We start from the raw sequence: 12,644 nt of genomic DNA on the forward strand, positions 1-12,644 counted from the left end.
CTCACCCCACTCCCCACTATGTTCCTCTCTTCCTGGCTCAGGCGCTCACGCCATGCCCTGGGGGGGCCAAGAGGGACACCCCGGGGGAACCAGGGCCATTGCCCTGCCCTGAGCCAGCCTATCCACCCACAGAGGGCATCTTGGTCCCCACAGATGCCTGAGCCTGGTATTCCTAACAGTTCACAATGTGCTTTGTCTCTGGCCCTGTCCCTCCTGCTTTCCCATGCCCTACAGCCTTTAGTCTGAGGCATTCTTGGTCACTGCTGTCTAAAACCAGACAGGGGCCAGCGCCTCCCAGGAAGTTTTTCATCCCTAACTCTAAACCCCGATGTGTAGTGCCAGGTCCAGACCCCCCCAGAGCTACCCCTGGATGTGGACATCCTGCTTTGTCAATATCCTTCCTGAATCTTCCACTAGGAACTTGGCCCCAGAAGAACCCTCTTGCCCCTTATCTTGGCTCTTGCGTCAGCAGAGCCTAGGAGAACATCTCCTGCCTGGATAGCTATACCTTCCCCCAAAAGACTCATTGCTGCCTGCTGTCCGCTGTCTATCTGTTAAAGCCCCCAGGTCACCATCCCTCCTGCTGCTGGGCCCTGCCTTGGCTCTTGGTACACCCACAGCGGGATGTCCCCTTTGTCCCTGCTAAGCCTCACCTTGTTCAGTTCTGGTGTTTGCTCCAATCAACCGAGATCCTCGTGGACTCTGATTGGAGCATCCAGTTTATTCCCTAGTCCTTTCTGCCTCTACTCCACCTCTGGCTGCTGGGCTCCTGAGCTCTGCTGGGGACACTCTGAGTGTTGTTGGGTACAAGACAACCCCATCTTTCCTGACACTTCAGGGGTGATCCACGCGTGGGCTGCTCGGGCTCCTTGAACTGCCCACTGCCAGCAGGACTTCCATTCCTACCGCACGTTGTTGCCATCATGCCAGAGGGCCTCACTGGGGACCCTGGCTTCAAAAGACATGCCCCCGCATGGCCCCAGGTGGTCCAGTGGTGCCAAGGCACCTCCAGCCAGCCCTTTCTGACCCCCAAGCACCCCACAGTTCCCCGACTCTATGAACTTAGAAGTCACACAGACTTCAGATAGCAAAGAGGGCTTGAACGCCAACCCCAACCCACTCCCAGCTACAGCTGTGATGAAGCAAAAGCCTGCCACTGCCAATGGCCTGGGCAGGGCGGGGAGGAGGGTCATGGTTGACCGAGCATTTAAGAGATCTCTGCACACAGGTCATCCAGGACTGTGGAAGTTAGGGGTTCCCAACCTCTATCTGGTCAGAAAGGAGGAACCGAGAACTCCAGCCAGCCTTTCTTTGAGTCCCGGGTCCAGCAGGACCAAAGTGGGGGGTGGGTGCACAGGACAGAAGTCATGGGATAGAATTTATCCTGGATTGACTCTCAGAAACACGAGTCCCCTGATGGTGGACATTCTAATTCAGTGACTTATAGAGTGACTAAGCCCAGGAATTTTGTGTTTGAGTGCCGCTCTGCTAGACGCCCCCGAGAAAGTTACTTAACCTGTCTGAGCCTCTGTTTTCTGACGTGTCGAATGAGAACACTACCGCCTCCTTACAGAGGTCACCTGAGCATCTGTCGAGTGCCCACAGCATCCCAGGAGCCCGAAGAAGACTGCTTCCTTTCAACCCCATAGCGTGGAAGCGATGGGTCCAAATGGTTTTCAAAAACCCTGGGAACCAGATGTTTTAAAAGTAATTCGGTGCATAAAATGCTTATTTGATAAAGCCTCCGGGGGTGCATCCCATCATCAGATACATTAACGTGTCTGCAGTGAGACTCGTGATGCTTCACATCAAGCAAAATAAGTAAACTCGGTGTTCATAGTCTCATGTCAATTCAAATCAAGCCTGTCACCAAATGGGTTTCGAGAAACAGCTCAGTTTTCAGGGACTGTAGGCTCCCTGAATTCCAGGTAAGGAATTTGGACCTCTGTCACTATCCCCTCACTCAGGCCGGGGCAGAGGTCCACTGCATTTGGTACCCACCGGGATATGTGTGGGCTTAATTGTGAGCCAAAGGCAAGCATGGAGAGGGACGGGTCAGGAAGAGTGCCTGCAGTGACCGAGGGACTGGGGGTCCGGGGCATGGCTTCACAGTGCTCTGGAAAAATCTCTCCACCCCAGCCTCCACCGCAGCCACCAAGCCAAGGGCACAGGCTTGAGACCTCCTCCTGCCTGCTTCCCCCCAGCTCTCCCCTCCAGCCCAGCCCACAGGCCAGCCCCTTCCCCCAGACGCCACTCTGTGTGCTGAGCGGTCCCCAGGCCCAGCCACCCCCTCTGCTCAAGCTCCCGCCCTGAGACCAGGCAGCTTCCAGACATGATGTGTATTAGTTTCCTGTGACTGCCGTAACGAATGACCACATACTTGGTGACTTAACCAATACAGATTTAATATTCTACAGTGCTGGAGGTCAGAGGTCTGAAACGGGTCTCACTGGGTTGAAACCAACATGTCACAGTTCTGGGTTCCTTCTTGGAGGCAGTAGAGGCCCCCCGGAGATCCCTGGCTTACGCGTGGAGGGCCAGCGGAACCCTCCCACTGTGTCATTTCACTCCTGCCTTTGCCATCACATCCCCCGCCCCCGCCTCTTCTGCCCTCCCCTTCCATGTCGAAAGGCCTTTGTGATTACACTGGGCCCACGTACTCTGGGCCATAACGCATAACGGGGCACCGTGCTGACTTGTCGTAAGCTTAGCCAGTAAATGAACGATTCCATCTGCAGCCTTACTTGCCCTTTGCTGTTCATCTAACATGGTCATCGTTCCAGGGGTTAGGATGCGAGCATCTTGGGGAGGCTGCTGTCTGCCTACATCCTGCCAGGAGCCCCAGAAGCCTGGAACGCTGCATAATGAGGGCAAAAGGGTCTAGGCTAGCAGATGAGGTCTGCCACTTAATGCTGGGCTGGAGCTAGGCAAGTAACTCCACCTCCCTGTGCCTCACAGGTCTCATTCCTGCAACACCGTTGAGAAGAATACCCCCTCTAGGCTGGTCTAAGCTGGAGATAAAGCAAGGGCTCTCCTCCCTCCGACCTTCTGTTCTAGTAGGAAGGAGAGGGGAAAGAACCAAATCAACATACAAAAGGTCAGGTGGTTGGGATAACTGTTGTGCAGGAAAGTTAGCAAGGAAAGGGATTGAGGACTGAAGGGTGGGGTAGGGTGCTATTTTAGGAAAAACGGTAAAGAAAAGCCTCTAGGGTGAGGTGACACTTGAGCAAAATGAAGTGAGTGGATCAAGGCCTGTGAGTGTCCAGGGGAAGCAGGTTCCAGGCAGGCAGAAACAGTAAGTGCAAAGGCCCTGAGGCATGAGTGTGCCTGCAGTGCTTAAAGAGCGTGAGAGAGACCAGGATGGTAGAAGAAAGCAAACTGTAGGTGAGGACTTTGGAGAGGCAATGGGGACCTCAGTGAGTAGGGTGTGCCAGCCACAGGAGGGAGCACTTTGGGTTTTATGCCAAACGAGATGGTCAAGTTGAGCGTCATAACTTTAGGGAATTAAGGTTGTGTAAAAATACCTTGCACCGGGTCTGACATATAACAGCCACTTAATAAACTCGAATCCTTAACCTCCAGGACAGAGACCACGTCTCCTCAGCGAGTTGGGCAGTCCCCTTGGGCTGTGCTGTTCCCAAGGGGATCCCCCGCAGCAGGGCACCTTCAGACTGCACACCCACCCCAGCCACAGCCCAGAGCCCAGCCGTCTCCAGACAAGCTCCAGCGTCCGGGTCTGTGTTTGTGCAACATTTCCCCGCAGCCCCCATGGCTCTGTTAGTTTTCATTGCTCCTTTATTAATTGGCTTTTCTGTTCTTGGAATTATTTGATTTCCACTTAATTGCATGATGACAGCAAAGTTTGTTTTTGTTCTTTTCTTTCCCAGCAGAGGGGCAGATGCTGCAGAGCGGGCCAGGCTGGCTGCTCAGGGCTATCTGGCCTCCTCAGGGACAGCCTTTCTGCTTCCCAGGGGACAGAGGTGGGAGGCCAGGGCCGTGGGGGCAAGGGGTAGGGCCACCTTCTGGGTTTACAGCCAGAGCCTGGTGCCGCAGATCCAGCTAAAACCCTAGGTTGGTTTACGGGTGGTGTATCCTTGCGCCAGCTGGGCCGGGCCTGGAGCACAGGCTGACACTCAACCTCAGGGGCCGGAAAGCAAAGTGGGAGCCGTGGGGATCCCAGCTGAGACAAAAGAAGCTTCCAGGGATCTTGCCTGGGGCCAAGGAGCCAGCCTGAGGCCGGACTAAAGCCAGATCCAGAAGATGCTACAGGCAGACCTCCCTGCCTCCCTCTTCTCCCTGGGCAAGCCCTGCCTTGGGAGCTCTCAGACTAGCAGTGACAAGCAGATAAACGGACAGTGAATGCTGAAGGAAGAAGACAGCCCCGCCCCACGGCTGAGTGAAAGATGCAAGTTAAAAAAACAAAAACAAAAACAAAAAAACCTACAGGGTGTTCCCACTTTAGTTAAATAAACTACACACACACACACACACACACACACACACACACACACATACACACGCAGCGCGGCGCGGAAGGACTCATTCCTTTAACAAATAGTCACCGGACCATTGTGTGCTGTTTCTCATCTAGCTACTAGGGAATACAGGGTAGCAAAAAAAAAAAAAAAGAAAAATTAAGGCCCCACCCTCATGGAACTTACATCATTCCAGAGGGAGAGATGGACCCACAGAGGAGTAAATCAGCAGTTTGTAATTTTAAACAATAATACACGTTGTGGAAAAAAAATAAATAAGGAGTGTCGCTAGAGAAGACTTCTCCAAGAAGGTAGCATTTTGTGGAAGCTTAAGTATGAGGAGCTGGTTATGTAACCATAAGGCCAAGATTGTTCCTGGCAGACAGAACAGCCTGTGCAAAGGCCCTGTGGTGGGAAGGAGTTTATTTAGTGTTTAGAAGCCAGGTAGAAGCCTGGTATGTGCATGATGGAGGGAGAGGAGGAGGAGAGCAGAGGGTGAGGTCAGAGAGGAAAGCAGAGGCCGGCTCAGAAAAGGTTTTGTCATCTACAGTATGGAGTTTGGATTTTATGTTAAGGGAAGGATTTTAAGCTATGTAAAGAAAAAGGTCTGGAGGAACACCTGTCATGCTCTGAACAGTGGTTATCATTGAGGAGAGAGGGTTGAGGGGCAGAAGAGGAAAGGACAGGGTATCAGAGACAGCAAGACTAATGTCAGGTTATAGGGTGGGATTCCAATTTGGGGCCACTCACAGCCTCAGAGGGACCCAGCTTCAGGGAGGCAGGAGGCCTCAGCCAAGTCTGGGGTGGGGACAGGGCAGGGAGCAAGGGGGACAGGGTACCCAGACACCGGTGGGAGAGGCCACTGGACAGAGAGATAAGAAGTAGCTGGCAGCTGGGTCTAGCCCCCGGGGACTGCCAGCTTATCACAGACTGCAGACTGGTCTCCCCAGACCGAGCAGAGAACCAACTCTATACACTGGACGCTCACGGTGGACAGAAGGAAGAGTTAGGTGAAGAGGTAGTAGCCTCCGGATTCCAGGTACGGACGGCATCTCTAGGAATCATTTCTACATGCATTCATTTATTTAGCAAGCACATATTAAACACTCAGGAAGTACCAGGCGCACCCTCATCATTGGAGAGGGGAGACCTTCTTGGACCCTACAGCACAGCGATTACAGCAGTGTAGACAGACGGGACCAGCCCTACCTCCTGAAGGAGGAAGGCGGAGGGAAGGGAATTCGGGGTACGCACCACATGCTGGACACCCACTGGGCCTCTTACATTGGTGCCTCATTTAATCTTCAGAACAACTCTAGGTGGCAGAATTATCGATCGCGATTTACAGATGAGGTCCCTGCAGCTCAGAGAGGATAAGGGATTTGCTCAAAGTTACACAGCTCTTAAGTATGAGCCAGAATAGGAACCCAGATCTGTCAGAATCCAAACGGCGGGCTCTTTTAATACCACTGTGCTGGGAGCTGGAGGGCCCCTGTTTTTGTGGGCTGGGCCGGGCAGGCATGAATCTGTGGATGGCTGGGGTTCCTGGGTGTGTGGGTTCCGGGATAGGTTCCTCAAGACTGCCGGTCCTGGGGACAGGGAGTATGCTAAGGAATCTGACAGAAGGTGCCTCCTACATCCACTGGGGACCTGGGCCCCGGGCCCTTGCAAGGAGCATCCAGCAACCCTCTGAGCTGCCTCCTGCCCTTGAGGCCCTCCGTCTGGGAACCCTCAGAGCCTTCACTTCAGGCTCCATCTGCCCCCTTCCCTTCCACTACATCTGGGCTTCCGAGGCACTCAAAAACTTCAGCGACCCTCCGTCTGCATATGACCCACAGAGTTACATGGAATCTGGGAATCCACCGTTCCAAACCCTGCCCAACCTGGCCCCCACGCCTCGGACTCCTCTCTAACACCTGCCCCCTCCCCGGCACACATGCACCATCCTGTAGCAAGCCAGAGGGCCCAGCCCAGGGCTTGCTGGTGCCAGAAACATAAACCTGCTGGTACTAACTAACTCAAGGGAGTTTCATGGAAGCAGAACAGAACACCTTGGATAGGGTCTCCGGGTCATATCAGCCTCCATCCTCTCTCTACTATCCTCTCCTGCTCTTCATTACACACCGGCTTTTTCTGCTTACTCAGGGCCCCATAGCCCTGGGCTGGCAGGCGGCTTTACCTGGTCTGCCCCCAATCTCTGCCGCCATGATGGGCTTCCTGCCCGCTCACCTCCCCACCATCCATCTGACTAGTTCTGAGTCCAAATTCCCAATTCCCAGGAGCAGGGCTCTCTGGTTGGCTCAGCATACCATAATCCAATCAGCTGTGCCAATAAGAGCCAGAGTTCCCTAGACATAAGACTGGACTGTCAGAGGGTCCTGGGTCTCTAGAATGAGCAATGGGCCTAGAAACTATAGCTGACATCGGGCCACCTCCTGTTCCCCCAACAGACCTACACTTGTCCGCCTCCAAGCCTTGAGTCATGCCATCCCTTGACCTAGAACACCCTGCCGACAAAACTTTGTCCTTCGATTCCTCCAGTCCTCCAGCTGGTTGACAACCCTTGTCCCCCAATCACTTGAGATGGCCCCATACACCCCCACCTCTGACACCATGGCCACGGCCAAAGATTCACTCCTGGCCTGCCCCGGCTCTCCCCGACACAGCCTGGTCCGGTCCTGCCTGGCCCCAAATTGCACCGGGCACAACATCCTTTGTGCCAGTCCTCACTTTGACCCCAGTGGCTGGCACTGATGTTCAAGCAAATTCTACAGGGGGAAGCAGATGCAAATTCTGAGCAGAGGCTGCCTCGCTGGCAAAAACCATTTGCCAGGCTTTTCCTCAGCAAACCTTACTCCTTCTCTAGACTGAGAAAATTTCTCACCAGTCCAGCCTCCGAGCCACCCCCCACCCTCAGACCAGCCATATTTGGCCCGATTCCTCCAGCTGTCCCCCACCTGCATCTTCCCCTGTTTCCCACTCTGAGGCCTACCTGCTTCCCGTCTAACACCTAATCTGGAACTCCCCCACCCCCTCCCCATACCTGCAACACTTTTTAAATCAGAGATAACAGATTCCAAAAGCTCAGATGCTAAAGATAATAACCCTCCCCCCCCAACCCCCTTTGCCCACAGAGCAGGTTGCACTCAGACTTTCCATTCTAAGCCCCATTAATTTTTTTTTTCCCTCTCTCTTCTTTTTTAAACACAGGGTAATTTAAACCCTCTTTTCACAGATGAGAGGCTTTCAACTTTGGCACTAGAACCTGGGTTTGATTCATTTTTTGATCCTCAGAATAGATTTTTTTTTCCTAGCCAGAGGGACCCCCTGATCCTCTGGGCCAAGCTGGAACTTTCACAGAAATGATTGCTCAGGACCCAGGGAGGAGAGGTGACCCGTCCAAGGCCACACAGCACAGGTAGGGTGAGAACCCACATTTCCTGAGGTCCCTTGTGTGGCTTTCTCTTTCCTCCCTCTCCTGCAGAGGGTCATTTTTTATAACATGCACAAACTATGCACTTAAAGAGAAAAGCAGGAGGTAATAGGACCAGCAAGTGGCACCTGAGAGAAGGCAGAAACTGCACAGAGAGCGACACGAATATGAGGACAGTCCTGGGGTGACCCACAGTGCGAGAACCACAGCCACCTCCAGAGCCCCCTGGCGCACCAAGTAGGACCTTGGGCACTGAGCAATAGTGGCTCTGGTGCCTCTATCCCCCCAACCCCCCCCCAAGTGAGGCCAGGATCCCAGGATCTACCTTTGTTTTGGCTGCTGCCACAACAGAAGCCAAGATTCAGTGAGGACTTGCTCTGTGCCAGGCACGATTGTCATATCCAGCCCTCCCACAGAGGCACCATTCCACTCTGCCTACTCTACAGATGAAGAAACTGAGGCACAGAGAAACTGAGCCACTTGTTCAAGATCACACAGCAGGCATGTGGGAGACCTAGAACTGCAAGCTGTCCGGCCTCAGAGCCCACGCTCTCCCCAATACTATTTTTGAAAACCCCACAAGCTGGGAAGCCAGGTGGAGAGGGTCAGAGTAGGGCTGGGGGTGGGGGTCATCTCATCCACGGAAAAACAACACTGTCGGTCACAATTGCTAGGTCCGAGCAAGCCAGCAGACAGCTGACCTTGCTTCCGGCCAAGGTGGACCCCAGCCCACGGCACCCGCAGATCAGACGCTTGCCTGGGATCTGGCCTTTCTTCTCTCCCCGCAGAGCCTCACCCTGCCTGTGTGCATGGCCCAGCCGTGCCAAGGCCAAGGCACCTGGACGCCCCCAGAACAGGCATGGAGACTAGATGGAAACGCAAGTACTGCACCAGGAGCACGGAAGGACCCGCCCCCATTCCAGAAAGTTCTGGATGGGTGGAGGAAGAAGGGGCAGAGAATGAGGCTCTTGCCAGAGAACATGGAAGCTGCTCTCCTGCAGGGCTTGGGTCTGAGGAGGATTCCCCCAGGGATCGGAGCTCAGCCAGAGGAAAAGCCCACAGTCCTGTGCTGGCTGCCAGGGACCTGTATGACCCAGGCCCTATGACCTCAATGACCTCACGTCCCACTTTAGTCCCGGCTCCTCGCCCCTCCCCCAGTCTCATGGGCCACCTCCCCATTCTTCACACACTGCAGGCTCAGTCCTGCCTCTGGGCCTTTGCAACTGCGGTTCCCTCAGCCTGCACTTCCTCTAGACATCACATGGCTGGTTCACTTTCTTCCAGTCTTGACTCACATATCATCCTCTCAGAGAGCCCCCTCCCCCAGCAACACCAGTTAGAATTGCAAGTCAGCCCCACTACGGCCTAACCCCCCTTCCTCGTCTTTTCTCCTTAATACCTCTGGCCATCTAGTACAATATATTTTGTCCTAATGCACGGATGTGTTTGTCCATCCCACACATGCTCTGGGAGAGCATGGATTTCGTCCAGCTTGCTTTATCCCCAGAGCATCTCGTCCTGCCTGGCACACATGTGCACCCTCCCCAGGTCTTTCGCCTTCTGAAGGTGGGAGCCAGCACCACCTGGGCCACAGTCTGGGTGCATGTTTGCGAGCAAGTGTGGGAGTGAGGGTGGTGGGAGCCAGGCCAACCCAGGCAGGACATTTTCGCTGCGTGTTCCCAAGGATCATGACCATTAGGACCGCCCATTTGTCCCCACTGCAGCACAAGCAGCTGTTCCATCAGGAGGGTCGCTAGAAGCCACGGAGGGTGTGAGTGGGAGGGAGGGAAAGGAGAGGGGAAAATTTAGAAAAAGATATGCAGAGTCAACAGGCAGCCAGAGACTGATGGGAAGGCAGAGGGGGTGAGCGGGAGAGCACAAGTTGCCGAGAATATCTCGCAGTTGCTGGAACACGGCGGCACCTCATGCTGCTGGAGTTCTTGCTGCATGGATCACACGCGTGGACTTGGAAGCACCCGTCCCCCTCCTGCTGCAGCGCGGGCTCTTGGGAGGGGGGCCAGCACTGCTCTGACCTTGCCCTCCCGCGTGCCTCACTGGTGTCTGGCGGGCAGCGCCAGCCGGCCACCTCTGAGGACCTGGCTAGCTTTGAATGGGACTGAAGTGGCCAGGCGGGGGTGGGAGCAGCAGCTCCGCCCCTTACCCTCCACCCTCTGGAGACCTCATCCAAGGGCTGCACCACATGGTCTCTCTGGGTGTCTCCAGCTCTAACGTTCTCTGGATTTAGGAGGGTTCTGTTCCAAATCCCACGACCTACCTCCTGAGGGAGGCCGCTGTGCCCCCTACCCAGAGGGAAACTGAGTAACCACCACAAAAGTCGTGGTGTGTCCCACCCTGCTGCTCACACTCTACTTCTCCTGGCGGGGTGTGCCAGCTCTCGGGAACCCGCTCTTCGCTTTACGTGGGGTCACTATCCACTCCATTCCACAGCCCCTCGCTCAGGGCCGGGGCACCCCACCCCCAAGGCAGTCTCGCCCCCTTCTCTCCTGCCACCCAAATCACCATGCGGCTCTGATTCCCTCCCTGCTGCACAGCCTTCCATGGCTCTCACGGCCTATGGGATCAGGCACAGTCCTTCACGGAGCAGTCTAGGGCCGCCACAATTCAGCACCACCTTCCCTTTCCAGCTGAGCTCCCTCTCTCATCCTCTGTTCTCCAGACCCTGTGCTTTCCTGTCTCTGCACCTTTGCTCACGTTAGTGCCCTCCCGCCAAGTGTCCTCCCACACCGATCATAACGACTCATCCTCCAGGGACCCAGCAGAGCCCATCCTCCCTCTCTCCATCAGACCTTCCCTGACTCTCCAAATGGTTGGAACATTCGACCCAGGCCTGCCCTCTGCCCCTTGCCTGCAGTCGTTATGGACATCACTCAGGAGCATGATGGAGACTATTTCTGACTGACTTTTACACCCTCGCGTACCAGCCAGGGGCCTGCGCCCTCTGGATGCTCCACACACTTGGTAGAATAGGGTGGCAAGGACCCAGCCCAGGGCAGAAGTCCCCACCAATGCCGGACTGTGTGTCCTGTTCCAGTCACTGCTCCGGCTCATTCCCACACTGACTGACTTCACCCCACGACGATCCTGTGAGGCAGGCACTATTACTACCCCTGTCTTCCAGATGAGAACACTGAGTCTCGGGGGACCTCCTGAGGCCACAGAGCTGGTAGCAGAGCTGGGATGAGAGCCCAGAGGGTCCGGCAGCCTAGCCCATGTTCTTAGCAGCTGTACCTACTGCAGCTCCCTCACTCCCACCCAAGCCCCTGGCCTGACCACGCCCAGCTCCTGTACCCTCCTGGCCCTGCCTCTCCTCCATCAGGAGCACAGGGAACCCACCCTCCTCCAGGGTTGGGCAGGGCAGGGCTGGTTTCTTGGAGTCGCTCCTGTAATAGGCTGGGGAGGAGAGAGCAGTTTGGATTACTGACTCTGAGCCCAGAAGAGAACAAGAGCAGAAAGGCTGCACAAAGCAAGAAAATGAAAGGATGCCTCACAAGAGAATGAGAGAGGGCGAAGGTGAGCGGAGGCTGGGTCCAAGTGCTGGAGGGGTGATGGAGGGCAGATGGGGCATGTCCCTCTATCTCCCCCTCCAACAACCCCAGCCGCACCAGCCACACAGCCAACCCCAGTGCAAGAAGCACCTGAAAAAGAATGTGCCAGCAAGAGCAACTGGCTTCTCCCTCCTATTAAATCCCTCACAGGGCTGTGGGGCCCCACATCAACAAGAGGGGTTCTAGGAAAGAGCAATTAAGGGCCCCCAAGGCTGTATTTACCTGACATCCAGCATCTGGATGAAAAGTGAAAAATCATCATCGTCAAGGAGGGGTGTTTTTCGTTTTTTGTTTTCAGTACAAAGCTCTGGGTATTTAGAAATATCTGAGTGATGGGCTGGCTGGTTGTGCTTTTCGTCCAGATGTTCAGCATTCCCTGGGTTCAGCCTGACAGCGGTTACTGTCGAGACAGGCTCAAGAGGAGGTGCCTAGGGGATGGTGAGAGAGAAGCGGTGGTAGCCCTGCCCTGTGGAACCTTCTGCCCCCTGGCTCACTCTGTCTTCACCACCTGCCCCCTCGGCTGGGAAAATGTGCTCTCCCCAGCTCCCGCACACAGCCTCCAGGTTGCACGGAGCTGAGAGACATTGACGTTCGTACGACATCTTCCGCTGGGAATCAGCAGGCCCCACACAGAATTAGCTGGCATCTTACGCTCCTGGATTATGCAGGCAGCGACTTTGATTGAATCTGGCAACCAGATTTATGAATCAGTCGATATTTATTGCGGGGAGCAATCCATCTTCATGTCTGGTCTGTACACAGAGAGCCCCACTCAGGGCGCACCCGAGGCCCTGGTGCTAAATGGTGGAGCGGTCTCAGTGAACACATCTGAGGGAGCGGGCCACAGAGAGGGGTCTGACACCAATCAGAAGGGAGACAGGATATAATGTGGGTAGGTGTTATTGGGTAGGGGTGGCGGTGGCAGCTACCATATCCATCCCATGTTTGCCCCTGTCTGCCCTTCCCAACCTTCTCCCAATGCCCCACACCATCTAACAGAAGTCAACTAATGGTTGCATTATTTGAAGTCAAACAGGATGTAAAATAGTGATATAATGCATTCCAAAGTAAACTGAAAGAGAGAGTGTGTGTGTTCTAATTATATACTCTCGTGTTCCCTCCCCTGCCCACTGGTCTGGTTATTCAAGGAAATAACAGCCTGAACTCCCA

Source organism: Enhydra lutris, unplaced genomic scaffold (genome assembly GCF_002288905.1).
Source record: "Enhydra lutris kenyoni isolate GAN:26980312 unplaced genomic scaffold, ASM228890v2 scaffoldscaffold26, whole genome shotgun sequence".
Taxonomy (NCBI): Eukaryota; Metazoa; Chordata; class Mammalia; order Carnivora; family Mustelidae; genus Enhydra; species Enhydra lutris.